This window comes from Tenrec ecaudatus, chromosome 9 (assembly GCF_050624435.1).
Source record: "Tenrec ecaudatus isolate mTenEca1 chromosome 9, mTenEca1.hap1, whole genome shotgun sequence".
Classification (NCBI taxonomy): domain Eukaryota; kingdom Metazoa; phylum Chordata; class Mammalia; order Afrosoricida; family Tenrecidae; genus Tenrec; species Tenrec ecaudatus.
Window position 1 is genome coordinate 163,551,563 of NC_134538.1, and position 21,443 is coordinate 163,573,005.

The 21,443-nt window shown below is 43.5% G+C and overlaps 2 non-coding genes across 2 annotated transcripts; both read right to left on the bottom strand.

The window, feature by feature from the left end:
• Window positions 1-3,250: 3,250 nt before the first annotated feature.
• TRNAC-GCA (transfer RNA cysteine (anticodon GCA)) lies at window positions 3,251-3,322 on the bottom strand. The gene has a single exon. It is a non-coding gene; the product is annotated as a tRNA-Cys (tRNA).
• Window positions 3,323-11,401: 8,079 nt separating this feature from the next.
• TRNAC-GCA (transfer RNA cysteine (anticodon GCA)) lies at window positions 11,402-11,473 on the bottom strand. Its single transcript has one exon. It is a non-coding gene; the product is annotated as a tRNA-Cys (tRNA).
• Between the last annotated feature and the right edge of the window lie 9,970 nt (window positions 11,474-21,443).

The following is a 21,443-nucleotide window of genomic DNA, read 5'->3' on the forward strand; positions in this document are numbered from 1 at the left end:
TTCTGTAGTTAATAGGGCCTAAGTAATATCTTTCACCTGGTAGCCACACCCAACTTCCTATAAACTTTTGTGTTGCCCCATTAGGGTGAACCTCTTGGGTGCTTCCAGACCTGCTTTGTGAAAACCCATCAAACCACCATGACAAGGTTTGCCTCCTCAGAAGTCCTGTACCCTGTGGCCTACTGCTTCCAGGCAGCAGCCTAAAGAAGCATGGACCTTTGCTATCGAGGGGCTGTCAATCACATGCCTGTGTCCATCTTGGTGGGCACAGAAAAACAGACAGCTGAGTGATTGATGTGCCTGCCCAAACACATCTAACGATGGAGCCAGGCCTAGGAATAGAATTCTGAGTTAAGAATGTGTACACACTCCACTCCAACAGATCTCGCCAAACTGTTTTCCCAAGTGGTTATACCAGTTACACAGGCTCTGGCAGGGTTGAGAGTTACTATTGTGCACATGCTCAGTACACCGGTTTTCGCCGTCCTGGGGAGAATACAGTGCTACCTTAGTGTGGTTAGTCTTTAGCGCCCACGATCACTGAGGCCTGAGTGACTTTTCATGTGCTTCTTGGTAGTCTGGATGTCTGTGCTTATGAAGTCCATTCAACTGTCTTGCTCATTCTCCTATTGGATGATCTATTCTTAATTTTTTCACTCAAGGTCTTTATTTAGGTAAGAACTCTTCCTTGAATGTATAGTAGATGCTTGGTTCTGCTCTGGGGGTTGCCCTTTTACTCTCTTAATGATGTCTATTGATGAACAAAAGGTCTTATTTTAGATGTAGGTGATCTGTATTCACCTGGCACAACAGGAGAAGGGGAGTCAAGAAGAACAGGAAGAAATGGAAAGTGTGGCCAATGATCTCCATGAACATCTGCATCCTAAGTCATGAGACCTAAAGAACTAGATGGTGCCCATTACGATTACTGAGCCTTTTGATGAAAGGTTCTATAGAAGAATCCTAATCAAAATGGGGAAAAGTTGTGGACCAGAATTTCAAAATGTTATGGAATCCAGACGATAGCACTAAAAAGGCTGGAGGAATCCATGAAACTAGTGCCCAGAGATAATCTTTAAATCTTAAAGCAAAAGAATCCCCTAAGGTCTCCTTAAACCCAAACAATTGTTTAGCTTAATTAAGAATACCTGCCTGAAACATTATGCTATTTTAAATATGATCTATATGGGATCACTGGATCCCTGGTTGCACAGTAGGTAAAAGAGTCAGCTACTAACAAGAAAACAAATCAGATGTTTGGACCTACTAGCTGAAAAAACGTTGTGGCACTCTGATTCCATGAGGGTGACAGTCTTGGACTTGTCTTCAAATAAGCAGCCACCTGAGTGAGGAATCACTTAGCCCACACAGAACACCAGCTTCTGTGATGCAAGGATCGTACATAATGAAATCCAAATCCAAAGGAGGGAATGATCTCAGAGCTTGCATTGTGATCATCAGTTTGCAGAAGACTGTGGATGACGACAGAATCACAAAATCCATTTTCAGAATCCACACAGGTATTAAACCTCCAGTGAATCCCCTCTGCACGTAGTTGAGGAACGTGAATAACTGCTATCAGAAGCGCACTGTGCATTATGGCAGATGTCGGTACATTAAAACGTCACGTTATCATCTCCCTTTGCAACCATTCTAAAGTTGAAACAACTGAAACAGTTGTTAACATTTCCTGCTCTCTTTTCAGATGAGATTTTCCCAAGTTTTGTCTAGTTGTTGTTTTGGGTTCTTTTCTGATGGTGTTGCTGTGCCCTCCTCCCTCATTTGTGTTTTCTATGATTTTCTGTAAATGAAATCCAGGATAGGCAACTCTAACAGTAACTGGGTTCACAATCGCCTTTAGGTACAGAGGGAGGATAGGGAGGAATGGGGAGCTAACAACCGTGAGTACGAGAAGAAAATGTGTGAAACTGATTTTGGAGATGGTTGCACAGCTCTTCCTGATATGACGGAATCATTTTAATGATAATATGAAGTACATGCTAACAATACTAGTAAAAAAATCAGCCGAACCCAGACTCTGTGCCATTAGTGAGTTGGAAACCCTATGGAGATGTTCTGCCTGTCCTGCAGGGCTGCCCTGAGTCAGAATGGACTTGAAGCAGTGGGGTTTGACCAATTGGGACCCAGATGACAGCAGCAATTAGACAGCTGGGAGGGGAAACATGGGGCCACTTAGTGTCTGTTCATGGGGGAGGCACAGCTCAGAAAGGAGGGGAGAGGGGCTGCACAACCAAGGTCAAGGAGCCTCGGGAATCGTGCTGGGACACTGCTGCTCAGAGGTGGAAGTGGAAGGCCCGGGGGAGCTTTGTTGGCTGTCTTATGGTCTGAACAGTTTGTAGGAAATAGATGAAAAGATGATGGAAATGCCTATGAACTTTCTGAAGTCCCCTCACATGTGAAGACCTGGAGTCGCTCGTCTTCTGGGGACCCGTTGGGCATGCACGTCACAGATGTTCAAACGGTACCCCGGCTTCCTCATGTCCCAACCTCCTTACACCTACTGCTCCACGGTGGGCTCAGCCCTGTTACAACAACCCCAGAGGCCTTGGAAATTCACCTAGCTCATCACTCAGCACACAGCTCTGGACCAAAGCAAGAGCTAGTTCTCCTACTGGGAAGGTGGGGACTGGAGGACGTGGTGTGACAGGAAAGCACTATAGACATAGAGAGAGGTGGGAAGAGCCAGTCACTAGGTAGACTCTGGACAGAGCATGAGTGTCCCATGCTACACTCTGTGAAGGGAAGCTTACAAGCGGGGTGGCTGTCATGGATTGAATGATGACTCCGAGATGGTATGTTACAGTATGTTGGCTTGCGACTGTGAACTTGTTTGGTAATGGGGTCTTGAGCTCCCCAAACATTTATCCTATAGGATAAGTAGGCAGAAACAGATATGAACAGAGGGGAAAGGCAGCGGGACATGGAGGCGGACACCGAGATTGGAAGGAGCCACCGGGAGCCAGCAGAGAGGCACGGAGGATGTTCTCTCAGCTCCCTCAGAAGGAGTCAACATGGTGGACTTGTAGGCACAGCATTGTGAGACACAACCAAGCTCTGTTCTTTAAAGCCATTGCCGTTGAGGTATCTTATTTCAGCAGTCCCCACAAACCACGGGGTGGCCTCTGTGGACTCCGGTATGGCTGGGCAGGTGAGATCCACACTCATAAAAGACACAATCATGTGACTACACTTAAGCATCCATGCAGGCTCTCAAAATGACCCATAAATAAGGGGGCGCCTGGATTTGAACCAGGGACCTCTTGATCTGCAGTCAAATGCTCTACCCCTGAGCTACACCCCCTGGCATTCCAGGGTGGCCTAATTAATGCTCTTGAGTTTCAAGGCAGCACCCAGCTCTGTAATTGTAGCTGGTGCTTCCCTCTGGACTGGCTGACTCATGACTAGAGCCCTTCCCTCAGCTCCCTGACCTTCCAGGTCTCCTTCTGCCTGGACCATCAGCAGAGAGAGAGGAGAGCAGCTTTCTGCAGAGCCTCAGCCATTAGCTCTGCCTTTGTGGTTGAGGCTGAGAGCAGGCCAAGGTCTCTAGAGTGACCCACACTGACCCCTCTGGACCCAGGGCCCAGCCTGGGCCTTTTTCCTTCAGTGAAGACCAGAAGGAGCAGTGTGTGTGGTTCCTGTCTGCCATGACTAAGTGCCACAAAGGGGGTGGCTTCAAGTGAGAGATGCACTCATGTCCCCATTGAGACCGGCTGAGGGTCCAAGCTGAGGGTGCCAGCCATCTGAGACCAGTTGGCCCTCTGAGGACTCTGAGAGACTCTGCTCCTGGCCTCCCTCCTGGGTCTTGGCAGCCCCAGGGCACTTGGCACACAGCTCCAGCTCCATGACGCCCTTCCTCCGTGTCTAGGCTGCTCTCCTCTATATAAGCAAGCGCTCATATGAGATCAGGACAGACAGCACCCATGTCATTGAAGCCATGACATCATTGAGGACATACTTTTCAAACCAGGTCATGCTTATAGGAATCAGGGTTTAAGACTCTTACTTTGAGAGAGCCATTGGGACAAAAATACCTCCCGTGTGTGGCTTCGCAAACATGAATGTATTTTCATATAGCTTAGAAGGTGAGCAGTCTGAATTTAGGGCACCAGATCCCGGGGAAGTGAGTGCCCAGATGTGGGGGCCACATCTGACTTCCTTTGGCTGCATGATGAGGAGAATCCGTTTCCACACCAGCTTGTGGTCAGCTGCCACAAGGCAGAGATCTGACTTATTTGAACAAGGGACCTCTTGATCTGCAGTCAAATGCTCTACCCCTGAGCTACACCCCCTGGCACACCAATCTACCTTTTAGGAATAATCTCTTTGTCTGTTATATCATTACTAAATATCTTTTCCCAGTCTGTGTGCTCTTTTATTACTCTCCCGATGAAGTCTTTCGATGTGCACAATTGTTTTATGCTTAGTAGGTCCCACTCATCTATTTTACCTTCCTCTCGTGTGTCTCCTTCCTTGTTTCCGAAATCCCATGTATTCCCTGCATTAAGGTTCTTAACTTTATTCCATTTTTCTCATTGATGATCCTGATAGTTTTTGGATTTACTTTCTTGGTCCGTGATCCACCTTGAATTTGTTCCTGTGCATTATGTGGTAAGGGTTTTGTTTCATTCTTTTGCAGGCTGATCTCCAGTTTTTCCATTACCATTTGTTGCAAAGGCATCTGCTTCCCATTTGCTATTTTGGGGGCTCTTTTCGAAGATCAGGTATCTATATGCTGCTGTTTTTATTTTTGGATTTTCTGTTCTTATTCATTTCTCAGAGTGTCGATGGTTATACCAGTAGCATGCTGTGTTTACAACGGTGGCTGTATAATAAGTTTAAAGTCAGGTAGTGCAAGCCTGCCCACTTTGTTCTTCTTCTTGAGGAGTTATTTGACAATTCTTGGCTCCATCTCCTTCCTATGAAGTTGATAGTCAGTTTTTTCGTTTCTTTGTAAAATGGGTGCTGGAATTTTTATCAGGATTACATTGAATTTATTTAGTGCTTTAGGCAGGATTGTCATTTTTACAATATTGAATCTTCCAATTCATGAGCATGGGATATTCTTCCAATTGTGTGGGTCCCTTCTGGTTTATTGTAATAATGTTCTGTAGTTTTCCACGTATAGATATATATTTTTTAATTTTTGGTGGTGGGTGGGTGGTGGTGGTCAGGAATATCCCTAGATGTTTCAGTTGGTGCTTGGCTATTGTGAAAAGTAACATCTCCTTGATCTCTTTTTCTGTAATCCCATCAGGGGTATATAGCAATCCAATTAACTTCTGCTAGGTGATCTTATATCCTGCCACTCTACCATCTTCCTCTATCATTTCTGACAATCCTATTGTTGATCTTTTAGTGTTCTCAATATATGAAATCTTATCATCTCTAAAGAGTGATAATTTCATTTCTTCTTTGCCCAGTTGTATACCTTTCATATCCTGCCATTGTCTTATATTATTTGCTAGGATCTTAGGACAATGTGGAATAGGAGTGGGGACAATGGAATACCTTTTACTGTGGGAATGTTTTCACCTTTTCTCCATTGATTGTAACATTGACTGTTCATTTTTCATATATAGCTTTTATTATATTGAGGTAATCTTTTCTAATCCTGTCTTCTTGAATGTTTTAATTATAAATGGGTGTTGACTATTTCCAAATGTTTTATATATATATATGTATATATATATATATGTATATATATATATATGTATATATATATATATAATTTTATCGGGGGCATGTACAGTTCTTATCACAATCCTTACATACATCCATTGTGTCAAGTACATTTGTACATTTGTCGCCATCATCATTTTCAAAAATTGTCCTTTTACTTGAGCCCTTGGTATCAGCTCGTCTTTTTTCCCATCCATCCCCTATACTCTCTCCCTTGTAAACCCTTGATAATTTATAAATTATTATTTTTTCATGTCTTACACTGACCAATGTCTCCCTTCACTCACTTTTCTGTTGTCCATCTCCTGTGGGAAGGGGTTATATATAGATCATTGTGATTGGTTCCCCTTTTCTACCCTCACCTTACCCTTACGCTCCTGGTATTGCTACTCTCATGATTGGTTTTGAAGGGTTTATCGGTCCAGAATTGCCTGTGTTTCCAGCTCTTATCTGTACCCGTGTACATACTCTGGTCTAGCTGGATTTGTAAGGTAGAATTTAGGTCATGATAGTGGGGGGTGGTGCTAAGCTTTAAAGAACTAGAGGAAGGCTACTTGTTTCAATGGTGCTATACTGTACCCTGACTAGCTCATCTCTTCCCTGTGACCATTCTGTAAGGTGATGTCCAGTTGCCTACAGATGGGCTTTGGGACTCCACTCACACTCCTCCTCATTCACATTGATATGCTTTTTGTTTTGGGTCTTTGAAGCCTGATACCTGATCCCATTAATACCTCATGATCACACAGGCTGGTGTGCTTCTTCCATGTGGACTTAGTTGCTTCTAAGGTATATGGCTGCTTGTTTATCATCAAGCCTTTAAGAACTCAGATGCTATATCTTTTGATAGCTGGGAACCATCACCTTTTTTCATCACATTTGCTTATGCACCTGTTTTGTCTTCAGCGATTGTGTCGGGAAGGTGAGCATCACAGAATTCCAGGTTATTACAATAAAGTGTTCTTGTGTTGAGGGTACTTGAGTAGAGGCCCAATGTTCATGTGCTACCTTAATAGTAAACCTATAATTATATGTACATACATCTATTTCCTTATTGTTATATAAAAATATATTTACATATATATATGCCTGTATTTAGACCTCTATAAATGTCCTTTGCCTGCAGTTCTTTCCTCTATTTCATTTTACTTTCCTCTTGTCCCACTGTCATATTTGGCCTTAGGGTTTCAGTAATTCCTCTCAGTTACATTGCCCTAGATCAAACCCTACCAAGCATCCTATGCCTCCTCACCATCAATTTTAGTTCACTTGTTGTTCCCTTGTACCTAGGTTTGTTAACACCCACATCCTTTCCCCAGCTTCTCCCTCCCCAGTGTCCCCCCAGAATCGTCGGTCCCATTGTTTTCTCCTCCAGATTGTTTATTCCACTTATCTTATTTAGATAGACATGCAGAGACAATAATAAGCACAAAAACAAGACAAAGCCAAACAAAACGCAACAAATGAAAACGAGACAACAACAACCCCACCACCAACAAAAAAAAAAACACACACACACAAAAAAGAAAAATCTATAAATAGTTCCAGGTCTGTTTGTTGACTTTCAGGAGTGTTTTTCCACTCAAGTCTGATGGGGTGCCAAGTGCTGGCCCTAAAGTCTGTCTTTGGTACTCCCCAAGGACTTCATTGCTTTGCTCCCTTGCTGCTCCTTTGCACGCCCCTTAGCATTTTGCCCCAGTGTGGTGGGGTCAGATCGGGCACAATTCCCACACTGTGCCACCAGTGTTGTGCCTTGTAGTGCTGTGGGTCAGTAAGTGATGTGTCTCATGGTAGGGCTGGCCCTATAGTCCTCTCAGTGCATTGGCTGCTCTGAGCAGGAATAATGCCCTCGGGGGTTTGGTGGGGTGTCTATTATTATCATATGATTTTTGTCCTTTTTCTTTTTAATGTGTTGGATAATGTTGATGGCTCTTTGGAGGTTGAACCCATCCCTGCATCCCTGGTATGAATCCTGCTTTATCATGATGGATGTAATATATATGTATTTTTGTACTTTGTGTTCTATTGGCCAAGATTTTATTGAGGATTTCTGCATCTGTGTTCATTAGCGATATCAGCCTTAAGTTCACTATTCTTGTGGTTTTCTTGCCTGGCTGTGGCATCAATGTTATACCAGTTTCATAGAATGTGCTGGGAGTTTACTGTCCTTTTCTCTGTTCTGGAAGAGCTTGTGTAGAATTGGGATCAGCTCTTCTCTCAGTGCTTGGTAGCCCGGGCCTTGTTTTAATTGGGAGTTCCTTGATAACCTTACCTATTTCTTCTGGTTATGGGTCTGTTCAACTTCTTGATGCCAATATGAGGTAATTTAGGGAGGGGTTATTTTTCCACGTATTTATCCATTTCTTCCAAGCTGTTGAATCCTTTGGAATAAAGTTCTTCATAGTATTGTGTAATTAGTCTTTTAATTTCATTGGGGTCAGGTCGGTTGTAATTTCCCGTTTCATCCCTCATATCGGATATTGACTTGTGCTCCTTCCTATCTTTTGTTAGGTTTGCTAGTGGTTTGTCGATTCTGTTAGTCCTTTCAAAGAACCAGCTTTTTACGGCATTGAATTTTCCCATTGTCTTTTTGTTTTTACACTCATTTATCTCTTCTCTGATTTTTATAATTTCTTTTGTTTTGCTATTAGAAGGGTTATTCTGTTGACTTTGTTCCAATGCTGAAAGCTGTGTGATAAGGTACTGACCATAAGGCTCTCTTCCTTCTTCATGGGTGCATCTATTGCTATCAAGGGTCCTCTGATAACTGCCATTGTTGTATCCCAGAGGTTTGGGTATGTTAGATTTTCATTGGTTTCTAGGAAGTGCCTAATTTCATTTCTCATTTGAGCTAATACCCAGTCCTTTGAGAAGTAATTTCTTTAGTGCTCATGTGTTTGCCTTTGTTACTTTATTCTTTCTCTTGTTGATTTCCAGTTTTATGGCACAATGGTCAGAAAAGGAAGTCCGTGTGATCTCTATGTTTCATAATCCTCAATCTTGACACTGTATCCGAGCTTGTGTTTTATCGTCAAACATGTACTATGCGCAGTTGAAAAACTGCATATTTTTTGCAGTTGGGTGGAGAGTTTTATCTATCAGAGTTATATCTATCAGATTGAGTTGTGTGTAGCGTTTATGTCTACTACCATTGATTCTGTGATTTCTTTTTTTTATATTTTGAAGGATTTGGTTGACAAATCTGTGGGTCTCTCGTTGGACATGTATATGTTCATTATGCTCACAAGCTCTTTGTCTACTAATTCCTTAAGCATTATGTAGTGTCCATGTTTATCTCTTGTTAGGTCCTGCATCTTCAGATTGATTTTGTCAGAGATTAGAATTACAACTCTAGCTTTTTTTAGGTTGTCATTCGTTTGTTAAACTTTTGGCCACCTTTGACCCTCAACCTATTTTTGTTTGCGAATTTGAGATGTGCCCCTTGCAGACAACAGATTGATGGATTTTGTTTCTTAATCCAGTCTGCTACTCTTTGTCAATCAGTGGGTGAGTTCAGATGACATACAGAGTAATTACATCCATCTGTGGATTGTTTACTATCATCTCATACCCTCTGTAATAGATATTTTCCCACCTCTTTCCTTTATTGTATGTTAAGTATGTGTGGAAGATTCATTGTTGCCTTCGGTTCTCTATTGGGTCAAGGAAGTCTTGGGTGTTACTTTCAGCGCGATGCCTATGCAGTGGTTTCATGTTGTGTTCTGTGGATGTTGATTTGGAAGTGATCTTTTAAGCACTGTTTTGTTTTGTTTTTACATATTCTTTGAAGTTCTCATTATCCAAGAAAACTTTTATTTCACCTTCCATTTTTTATGGAGAATTTGGCAGGATAGAGGATTCTTGGGCTACAATTCTCTTCTCTTCATGGTTTCTTCTAAGACTGAGCAAATGCTTATAAGGTTACCCTTGTAGGTGACTGAAGTTTTTCTCTCGCTGCTCTTATGATTTTTATTTCCTTTTCCTCAAAGTTGGATATTTTCACTACTATATGCCTTAGTTGTTCTTCTTGGGATTCCATCTTATTGGTGTCCTCTCTGCTTCCTGGATGATTGTCTGATACTCCTTTATGATACTTGGTAAAGATTTTCCCCCCAGGAATTCCTTCGCGATTTTAACTGTTGGTTTCTTTGTTACACCTTGCTCCATTATCCCAATTATTCCGATGTTGTTTCTCTTCATAGTATCTCTCATTGTTCTCAGGTTTTTCTTCAGCTTCCTCACTTATCGTGTTTGAGTGTCTTTCACATTTGTTGTGTTCTGCGTGGATATCTTCATAGTCACTGATTTGGTTCTCCACTTCTTCCAACCCATCAGTGAGGTGTTTTACCATTTTCTTCATTTCTACTGCAATATACGTTAACTCTTGTATTTCCCTTCCGTATGTGGGCTTTATCCTCTCCATTTTTTTCATCCTTTTCCTGTACTGATCCCTTCATATCCTGTATGACTCTAAGAAGCATTCTGAGGATTTCTTTTTGTGGTAGCTCAAAGTATGCCTCTTTTATGTATGTTGCTAGGTTTAGGTTCAGACATTGAGATATGTTTCTCTTGCATTCTTTTAGTGACTGTTGATGTGGTTTGCTGAATGCTTGACATTTTGATGGTTCGTTGCATGTGTATGGCTCAGATCCATGTGTGGCAGGAACAGTGCAGCGGTGTGGACTGAGTTGACTGGGTCTGCGGGCAGCAGATTCTTGGGATTCCCACTTGGGAGTGGCAGGGTGGGCCATTTCTGCAAGTTGTTGGATGCACCGGCTATGTGATCAGTTTAGGCTACACTAGCTGGAGGTGTCTTCCATGAACTGTTCAGGTTTCACAGGCAGTGTTGGCAGAGATGTGGGACTAGCCATGGTCATGAGCTCTGGGCGACATCAGTGGCATGGGCTCTTTGGGCCGGGCTGGAAACTTGTCTGCGGGAAACTCAGGCTCAGCAGGCAGCATGGGTGGGGGGTGGCACAAGTATCACAGGTGGCACAGAGTGGGCCTGCTGGATCTGCAGGCCACTCAGGCTCTGCCAGGGGCGCAGGCTGGAGGCAGTCCACAGGCTGCATGGGCTGAACTACCTGCCTCCTCAGACCACTCACGCTTGTAGGCAGTGCAAGCTGGGGAGGTGGAGTACACTAAAGCCGTGCAATGTAGGCCGTGAGAGCAGTGCATGCTGGTGGCCAGGGTATCAGGTGCAACTCGAAGGTGTGCTTGGAGAGGCAGGGCAGACCAGAACCACAAGAAAGGTTGACCCATGGCCAGAGCAGAGTCCTGGAGTGCTGTAAGACCAGACCACATGTCCTAGGATCCCCCTACCCCCCACCCCCAACACACACTCAGCCTCCCAATCCCCAAACCCAGCAGTCACACATGGAGCTCCCAAAGTGATAGCACTTACCTCAGCACCATCTTCCTGGAAGTCCATTGTTGTTGTTTATAGTCACTCACTGTAGTATCTTGATCAGGAGCCCTGAGAACCAGGATGGTGGCCTTGGTGAGCACATGGTTGGGGAGATGAGGAGCACGTGCAGCTGGGACAGTCATTGTGGCTCCCCTTGTGCTCTCAGCCTGGAGCGGGAAGCTCTGTTGGACTTTTTCTTTAAAACCGCATCCTGGGAGGGGGGCAGCCTGTAAACCTTTGCTGAAGGTCCAGGTAGGGAGTATATGATATAACTCTCAAAATGGCACATAAAGAAGGGGGCACCCGGATTTGAACCAGGGACCTCTTGATCTGCAGTCAAATGCTCTACCCCTGAGCTACACCCCCTGGCATACTAATATCGTCTAATAAATGCCTTTCATTTGTGGGTAGCACTCAGTTCTGTGACATTAATTGTTGCTTCCCTCTGGACTGGCTGACTCACGACTAGAAACCTTCTCCCAGCTCTATGGTTTTCCAGGTCCCATGGTCATTTTAACCATCAACAGGGAGGAGGTCAAAGAAACTGCCTGGGAAGCACCAGTCCATTATCCATTACTTTTCCCAGTCTTCCATAACAAAATGAGCCAAAGTCGATGCCTATGAGTGATAGAAATGTATTTTCTGGACTGGAGGCTGATGGTCCAAGATCAGAGTGGCAGACATGTTGGCCATTTGTAAGCTTGAAAGAATGTTTTCTGGGCTTCCCTCTAGGTCTGAAAGCTTCAGCGCTCCTTGGCGGCACCTCGGCCACAGCCACACGTGGTCATATGACGTCCATCCTCTCTATCTGTTGTCTTTTATAAGGAGGGCAGTCAGTCATTTTTTGAACACCCTTATGTGGTATAAGCTCACTGTAATTTAACTGATGACACCTTCAAAACCCCTTTGAACAAAGAAGCACATGGTTAAAGTACCAGGTGTTCAGACTGCAAAGTAGTTATATTATTCTGACTCACCATATATATACACCGTAAGTGTGGTTTTCCAGATAGCAATTTCTCTGTTGCAGTTAAGAAGGCTAGGAAAGGAATTCAAATTCACACAGCTGCTTCTAAGGGAAGAGGTTGTGTTTTTTTTTTAATAAAATATTTTGTGTGTGTCTGCTCTGAGGGAAGGGCCTTGTTTTATTCTAACATATGTGGACCCAGAATTCTTTGGTGCTGTTCATGTGCCTTGGCACTAATGTTCCCTTGGGACTAGGAGGCTGTCACCACGAGGACCCTATGTCCAAAAGTAGCACTCTGGCCCCACACCCTTTTTCTTGTTATTCTCTCCTTCCCTGACCTCTTCTCTTTCTTTTTAGTGTTTGTACAATAAAAGGAGATTTGGGCCCTACCCCAGGGACTCTTCCTTTACTTTGGGTTAAGGCTCTGACCTGATTCAGAGTATGGCCTGCCATGCTGGTCCTATTACAGCTAGTTGATTGCTTGCATCAGATCACATCATGGGAAATGATCACACCATTACATAACTGCCAGTCACTTCATTTTAGCTGTCATGAATGAACTGTGGTCCACCCAAGTTGGCATATAGTTTGGAAGGAGACAGTTCTTCTTTTAAAAAAAAATCTTTTTATTGGGGTCTCTTACAGCTCTTATCACAATCCATCCATTGTGTCAAGAACATTTGTACATATTTTGCAATCATCATTATCAAAACATTTTATTTCTACTTGAGCCCTTGGTATCATCAGCTCATCCCCCACCCCTTCCCTCATGAACCCTCGATGATTTATAAATTATTGGGGTTTTTCCATGTCTTACACCAACCACTGTCTCCCTTCACCGCCTTTTCTGTTGTCTGTCCCCCAGGGAAGGGGTAATATGTAGATCATTGTAATCAGTCCACCCACCCCCACCCCACATTCCCCTTCCCTTCATGGTATCGCTGCTCCCGTGATTAGTCCTGAGGGATTTATCTGTCGTGGATTCCCTGTGCTTCCAACTCTTATCTCTACCAATGTACATGGTCTGGTCTAGCCAGATTTGTAAGGTTGAATTGGGGTCATGATAGTGGGAGGTGGGTATTAAAAACTAGAGCAAAGTTGTATGTTTCATTGGTGCTATACTGCACCCTGGCTGGCTTGTCTCTTCCTTGTGATCCCTTCTTCTGTAAGGGGTTGTCCAATTGCCTACACATGGGATTTGGGTCTCCACTCCACACACACACCCCATTCACATTGGTAGGATTTTTTGATCTGGGTCTTTGATGCCTGATACCTGATCCCATCGGCACCTGATGATCACACAGGGTGGTGTGCTTCTTTATTTGGATTTCGTTGCTTCTGACCTTGATGGCTGCTTGTTTATCTTCAAGCCTTTAAGACCCAAGATGTTATATCTTTTGATAATTGGGCACCATCAGCTTTTTTACACCACATTTGCTTACACACCCATTTTGTTTTTAGTGATAGTATCAGGGAAGGTGAGTATCACAGAATGTCAAGTTATTAGAATAAATTGTTCAAAGTAGTTGAGTAGAGGCCCAATGTCCGTCTGCTGCCTTAATCCTTAACATATAAATATATGTACATAGATCTATTTCCCTATAGTTACATTTAAATGTATTTACATATACACATGCCTCTATTTAGACCCCTATATATGTCCTTTGCCTCCTAGTTCTCTCCTCTATTTCCTTTTATTTCCCTCTTGTCCCACTATCATATTTGGCCTTCATGCGGGTTTCAGTCATTTCTCTTGGCTATATTGCCCTTGATCAAGCCCCACCAGGTATCATACGCCCTCCTTGGAAAGTTCAATTCTTGACACTCTACTCTTAGCCATTCCTAATTCATGCCGTTGCCACATGCAGAACACATTCACTTCTCCACATTATCTCAGAAGTCTTAAGTCCCCTCCAAATTCAGGTTCTTCTTCCCTCAGACTTGGTCTGAGGGAACATTCCCTCAGACTTGGTCTTCATCTTTATCTTTCTGGAATGGTGGGGCCTCCCAGTGCAGTTAGCAATGGAATGTTTTAAGATGGTGTAGAGTGAGTCTTCTTGTCAAGAAAGTGAAGTGTAATGAATTACAGGAATTGATAGGGATGTAGATAGAAGAGGGAAGATGATATGACCTCAGAAGCAGTGATTGGCAGGAGCCCTGAAAAAGGACCTCATGCTAAGTAGAGTGGGGCAGGGCAGTGAAAAAGATGGGCCCCCAACAAGATGGAGACACAGTGCTTGCAACATTGGATTCAAGCACAGGGACAATTGGGAGCTTAGTGAAGGGCTGGGCAGTGTTGCATTCTGTTGTACGTAGGTTCTCTATGGGTTGGAACCAACTGGATGGCACCTAACACCACCAACAACCAGAAGCTATCAAAACTGTGTGGAACAATTTTCTGTCAGAGCCTTCAGAAGGAATCGATAGGGCTGACCCCTTAAATTTAGATTTCTAGGACACAATTCAGTCCATTTTATTCCAGCTCAAGATGTGTGTACTTGCCACATGTAAAACACGTTCACATTTTCATATGATCCCAAAAGTCTTAAGTTAACTCCAGATGCAAATTTCAGCCTGGAGATTAATTCTGCTTCTTCTGTGAGTCTAGAGCACGAGCCATCTGCTGTCAAAAGTACAGTGGTGGACAGGCACATGCAAGCATTTCCATTTCAAACAGGAGGGACTGACTTGTCACCTTACACTCCATGACTACAGCAGGGCCTTTCAGGAGTTTCACATAGCTCTCCAAAACTTGCCTGTCAGTTTGTCATACCGTGGTGTCTTTCATGTTGCTATGATGCTGGAAGTTATGCTACCAGTATTTCAAGTACCAGCAGGGTTACCTATGGTGGACAGATTTAAGCAGAACTTATACACTAAGACAGAAAAAAAAGTGCAATCTACTTCTGTTGATGGATTCTAGGACACCCCGTTGAACAATGCAGGAAGCATCCAAAGAAGATGGAAGGAATACACACCATCACTGTACCAAAAAGAACTGGTCAGCAGTCAACCATTTCAAGAGGCAGCATATGATGAAGAACTGATGGTATTGAAGGGACATGTCCAAGCTGCACTGAAAGTATTAGCAATAAACAAGGCTTTCGGAGTAGATGGAAGACCAATTGAAATATCTCAAATTGATGCAGTACTGGAAGCACTCACTGATCTATGCCAAGAAATTTGGAAGACAACTACTTGGTCAACCAACAGGAATAAATCCACATTTGCACCCGTTACTTTACATTAAAAGGAAACCCAATATAATTCAAACATTATTATTAATATGATATGCAAAAACAATTTTGCTGAGGATAATTTTAAGAATTTTCAGCAGTACCTTGACAGGGAGCTGGCAGAAATTTATATGAGGTTTAGAAGAGGTCCTAGCATGAAGAACATCTTTGCTGACATCAGGTAGATCTTAGGTGAAAGCAGAGAAGGCCAGAAAGATGTTTATTTGTGTTTCATTGACTATGCAATGGTAATTATGGATAGCATTTCAAAGTATGGAATTCTGGAACATTTCCTTGTGCTCATGGAGAATCTGTACATGGACCAAGAGGCAGTCATCCGACCAGAACAAGGGGATCCCGCATGGTTTGAAATCAGGAAAGGTGTGCTTCTCTCGTATCCTTTTGCCATACTAAGTGTGGATGCGTAGCAGATAATATGAAGAAGATTTGTTGACAACTTGTGACATGAAAATGACACAACCTTTCTTCCTGAAAGTCAAGCCAGGAGGAGTGGAAGCACTTACAGCTCAAGATCAAAGAATACAGCCTTCAATGTGGATAACAATTCAATATAAGAAATGCAAAATCCTCACAACCGGACCAATAGACAGCATTATGAAAAATGGGGGAAATATTAAAATTGTCAAAGATTTAGCTTTATTTGTATCTGTAAGCAATGTGCATGGAAGCTGCAGTTAGATAATCAAATGATGTATTGCATTGGGGAAACTGCTGCACACCCTCTTTAAAGTCTTAACAACCAAAGGCATTGGTGAAGAATGTTGACTATACCTTGGACTTCCAGAAGTCCAAGTCTCTGATGAACAAGTCTCTCTTGGAAGAAGTACAGCTGGAATGCTCCTTAGACGTAAAGGTGGTGAGATTTCATCTCATGTCCTTTGGAAATATTATCATGAAGGACAGTCCCTGGGTCAGAGAAAGAGAGGAAGAACCTTAGCAAGAAGAATGACCACAATGGCTGTAACAATTGGCTGAAACACACTACTTATGAGGAGGCCATAGGACTGGGTAGTGTTTTGTTCCCAGTGCTATGAGTCAAAACCAGATGGATGACGCGCAATGACAACAAAACTCGCCTGTCTCCTCTCTTCCTCAAACACCTTAAACTTGGGTTCTTCTTTGCCCAAGCACTGAGCAGGCAGCCTCCTGGCTGAAGACACCAAGGCTGGATGTGAGGCAGAGTTTTGCTATAAGAAGAACGTTGCATCTAGATGAACTCTTCCCCCAGGAGCCCATCTCCCAGCTTCTTCTTCTTCTTTTCTTTCAGGTACGTAACTGGGGTTCACATGACTTAATTCATTGGCTGAAATTCCCATTTAAATTCAATAGAACTGGCAGGTGAATCTGTGGATTCTGACCACAGGCTCAGGGTCTTTCCTTTCTAGCACACCGTGACTCAAGGCCTGAGACCCCACTCTGTCTTGCTTTGCATGAGACCTGCTAACCCTTTAAGGGCAGGCCAGAGCAGTGCTTATGAGGGCAGCTCTTCTTTGGGGCAGACACGCAGGCTTTGTGAGAAGAGTAGAACACTGGTTCACTCAGCTGGGTAATGCATCAGCATCTTTCTTCCTGTGCCTTAGGTGCCACCAGGAGGCAGCCTGTGTAATGTGGCGCATCTGAGACCTGGCAGTAAAGTGACTGCTGGACATGTTTGTGTCTGTTCAGAGCCTGTAAGGAGTCACCACAGGGTCAGTGTGTCCTGGAAGCAGCCTTCTGATCTGGCAGGATTAAGCACACAGGCTTCCTGAATGGTGAGCGGAGTTTATGAGAGAGTTAGCTAGTTAGTGTCACGTGGATGCGTTCAGGAGTAGAGCATCTGACAGCAGAACAAGAAGCCCCTGCTTCAAAAATGTCCCTTGAGGTTGTAAAACGAGTCAGAGTTCAGCAGACTAGTAAGGCCTGTCTGCTCCTTCAAGGCCTGTTTCGATGGTGGTAGATTGACAACAGTAACTGGGAGGGTTCCATGGGAACCTTAGGGGCAGTGATGGGGGAGGAGCAACTCAGACAGGGAGGGTGCGAATGGCAGCAGAACTCAAAGCCTGGACCGGGTCAGTGAACTCGCTGTGTGTGCAGACACTGTTAAACCGGTGCATGTTTTGCGGGGTATGTTCTCAACAGCAATAAGATTTAAAAAAAAATTTTGTTTGGATGCAAATCCTTAAGACCCCAAACTCACTGCCAAAGTCCATTCCAGCTCATCAGGATATGTCTGCAGGTGAGGGTAGAGCTGCCCCTTTGGGTTCCCAAGGTTATAGAGCTTTAGAGGAGCAAAACGCCTCCTCCTTCTCCTGCATGCAAATCCAGAGAGGCAGAAAATGCGACATGGCTGCCTAGGGCCGGGGACTGGGGCAGGGGGAGGGACAGCTCTTGGGAATGGTGCGTCTTGTGAGAGTAACAAAGAAAATTGTGAAGATGTGGTAAATTAAAAAATATATTTAGTGTGTTTTTATACTGTACCATCGAATAGTGGGTAGGGGAAAGGACAATTGGAGCGATGGCAGAGAAATTAAAGCCCTCTGCATTGCTGGTAGAAATGAAAGCTGGGGGACCACTTTGGAAAACAGTTTGACAGTTCCTCAAAGAGCTTCCAAAGGAGCCATAAATCCCACTGCTCTGTAATCAGGATAGATTCCAATACATGTCCACATAACAACACTCACGTAAATGTTTCAGCAGGGTTATTCATGATACTCCAGAAGTGGAAGCAAGCAAATGTCCAGCTGATGACAAGATGGATAAAATGTGGCGTAGCCCCAGAACGAGACACTTGTAAGCCATGAAAAGGAGGAAGTGCTGATGCTCACTACAGCATGATGACCCTCGAAAAACGATGAAACGGAGGAAGTACTGATGCACACTACAGCATGATGACCTTCGAAAAGCGATGAAAAGGAGGAAATACTGATGCACACTTCAGCATGATGATCCTCGAAAAGTGAAGAAAATGAGGAAGTACTGATGCTCACTACAGCATGATGACCCTCGAAAAGCGATGAAAAGGAGGAAGTACTGATGCACACTACAGCATGATGACCTTCGAAAAGCGATGAAACGGAGGAAGTACTGATGCACACTTCAACATGATGACCCTCGAAAAGTGAAGAAAAGGAGGAAGTACTGATGCTCACTACAGCATGATGACCTTCGAAAAACGATGAAACGGAGGAAGTACTGATGCACACTTCAGCATGATGATCCTCAAAAAGTGAAGAAAATGAGGAAGTACTGATGCTCACTACAGCATGATGACCCTCGAAAAACGATGAAAAGGAGGAAGTACTGATGCACACTACAACATGATAACCCTCAAAGAGCGATGAAAAGGAGGAAATACTGATGCACACTACAGCATGATGACCCTTGAAAACGATGAAAAGGAGGAAGTACTGATGCACACTACAACATGATGACCCTCAAAGAGCGATGAAAAGGAAATACTGATGCACACTACAGCATGATGACCCTCGAAAAACGATGAAACGGAGGAAGTACTGATGCTCACTACAGCATGATGACCCTTGAAAACGATGAAAAGGAGGAAGTACTGATGCACACTACAACATGATGACCCTCAAAGAGCGATGAAAAGGAAATACTGATGCACACTACAGCATGATGACCCTCGAAAAACGATGAAAAGGAGGAAGTACTGATGCACACTTCAGCATGATGACCCTCGAAAAGCGATGAAAAGGAGGAAGTACTGATGAACACTACAGCATGATGACCCTTGAAAAGCAATGAAAAGGAGGAAGTATAGTACAGCATGATTACCCTCCAAAAGCGATGAAAAGGCTGTGTACAAAAGCCCACGTCTTGTATGTATGAAATGTTGCGACAAAAGAGACAGAAAGCAGATTAGCACTTGGCAGGAAGTGAGGTGAGGAGGGCCTGGGTCGTGGCACTTGATGGTTCCAGCGTTTCTCTGCAGAGATGAAGGCGGGGCATAGCCATGCTTGTTTGAATGTACTGAGAAAACACTGACTGGTCCACTTCAAGTGGGTGTTTTATAGACTATGTGAATTTTATCTCGATTAAACTGATGTTCCCCTGTGGATTTGTGCTCTTACCCACTACACTTAGTGTTGAAGTTCCACCTTGTCTTCTCTTGCAGGTTTGGGACCCAGTCTCCTCCTGGTGGGAGGCCAGAGAGGACTCAGGTCTGGTTGGGTTTACTAACTTTAGCCCAAGCTCTGGAAGCTACATTCACAAAGGCACACAGTGGGGAGACTTGGCAAATCCCTAAGCCTCACCATTACAAAGGGAGATTAAATCAAAACATCTGGCTGTATCTGATTTAAGCAGTGGCCTCAGGATACACATGGCACTCGAGGGTAGCGATTGGGTTTGGGAGCTGATGCGCTTACATCTCCAGGTGAGATGTGCAAGCCTGTGTGGGTCACAGGTCAGAGGTGGAATGGAAGGAAATTGACTTAGAAGATAGTTTGAAACAATCCCAGGCAGTATAGTGACATCTTTAGAGTGTGGAGGGTGGGGTAGGGTGGGGAATGTCAACCAAAAGTTCTAAATTCATCAAAATTGTCCTTCAAAAGTGAAAGTAAAATAGCAACATTCCCAGATAAATATGAGTCAAAGGAGCTTATTGCTTCATCAAAGTTAAAAGCTTTTGTGTTTGAAGGACAACATCAAGAAACTGAAAAGACATCTCACAGAACAGGAGCAAATGATTTGTAAATCACATACTCACTGCTATTGAGCTGACTGAGACTTCTAGAAACCCGATAGGAAAAGGCAGAACTGTCCCTCTGGGTTTCTGAGACTGTAATTCTCACGGGAGTAGCAAGCCTCATCTTTCTCCTGAACATCATGCTGTATCCAGAACAGAGAGAGAACTCTTACAACTCAATAATAAAAGGATAAACAACCAAATATTAAAATAGGCAATGTGTATGAATACACACTTCTTAAAAGAAGATATATAAATGGCAACAAGCACATGACACGATGCTCAATGTCATTAGTCATTAAGGAATTCTAAATCAAAGCCAAAATGACATATCACGTAACATTCACTAGGATGGATATAATCATCATCATAAAAGGAAAATAGCAAGTGTCGGTGATGATGTGGAGAAACTGGAATGCGTGTATATTGCCAGTTCTGCTGGTATTGAAAAATAATTCCTTACAATAAGTTACATACAGATTACTATATGACCCAGAATTCTACTGGATATTTCCCCGAAGACTTCAAAGTAGGTGTTCAAAGAGATACCTGTACACCAGTGTCCATTGAATTACTATTCATAACCAAAAGATGGAAGCAACCTAAAAATTCAACAAGTGATGAATGGATAAGCTAAATGTGATACAGACACCCAATGGATTATTACTCAACCATAATAAGCAATGAAATGTTGATGAAGCTACAACATGGATGAGCCTTCGAAACATTACACTAAATTTGGGAAACCAGAAGCAAATGGCCCACATTTTTTATTATTCATGTGCATGCGATATCCAGAATAGGAGTGTGTTAGACAGGGTTCTTTGCTAATTCACACCCCAAAGCATGGATGAGTCTGCTACTCCTACTAATCCATGGTGTGAACTAGCAAAGATAATACCTAAAGTAGCACCACCGATAGACGAGGTGCTGGTTGAAGTAGAGGCTCTGAGTGATCGTATGTTTGATATTTTCCAGGAGTTTTGTAAGGATGACAAGTATAGGGAAGCTGGTTAACTGGTCCTTCGTACAATGGAAAGTGTGATTAAGGAGAGGGATGATCGCAGAGTCTCAAAAGCGCACCTCAGGTGCAGACTAACAGGTTAGAAAACTTCCATCTGTGCTACAAAGGAGAGCCCTCTCTCCTCTAGTAAAAGAGCTGACATTGCTGAGAACCAGGTCCAGAATCTCATTATATGAGTGACTGAATTACAATGGCAGGTGAATTGCAAACCTAGAGTAGTGTCTGAAACCAAAGTAAGGGCATTAATTGGGAAAAGTTGGGACCCTGAAACATGGGATGGGAACATATGGGCTGATGATCCAGAAGACTAGGATCTTGAGCCCTTAGAAACACCTGAGCATATTAGCCAAACTATTCAAGTTGATATGCCAGGTGGGGCTGCACCAGTAGCATTGCCTGAG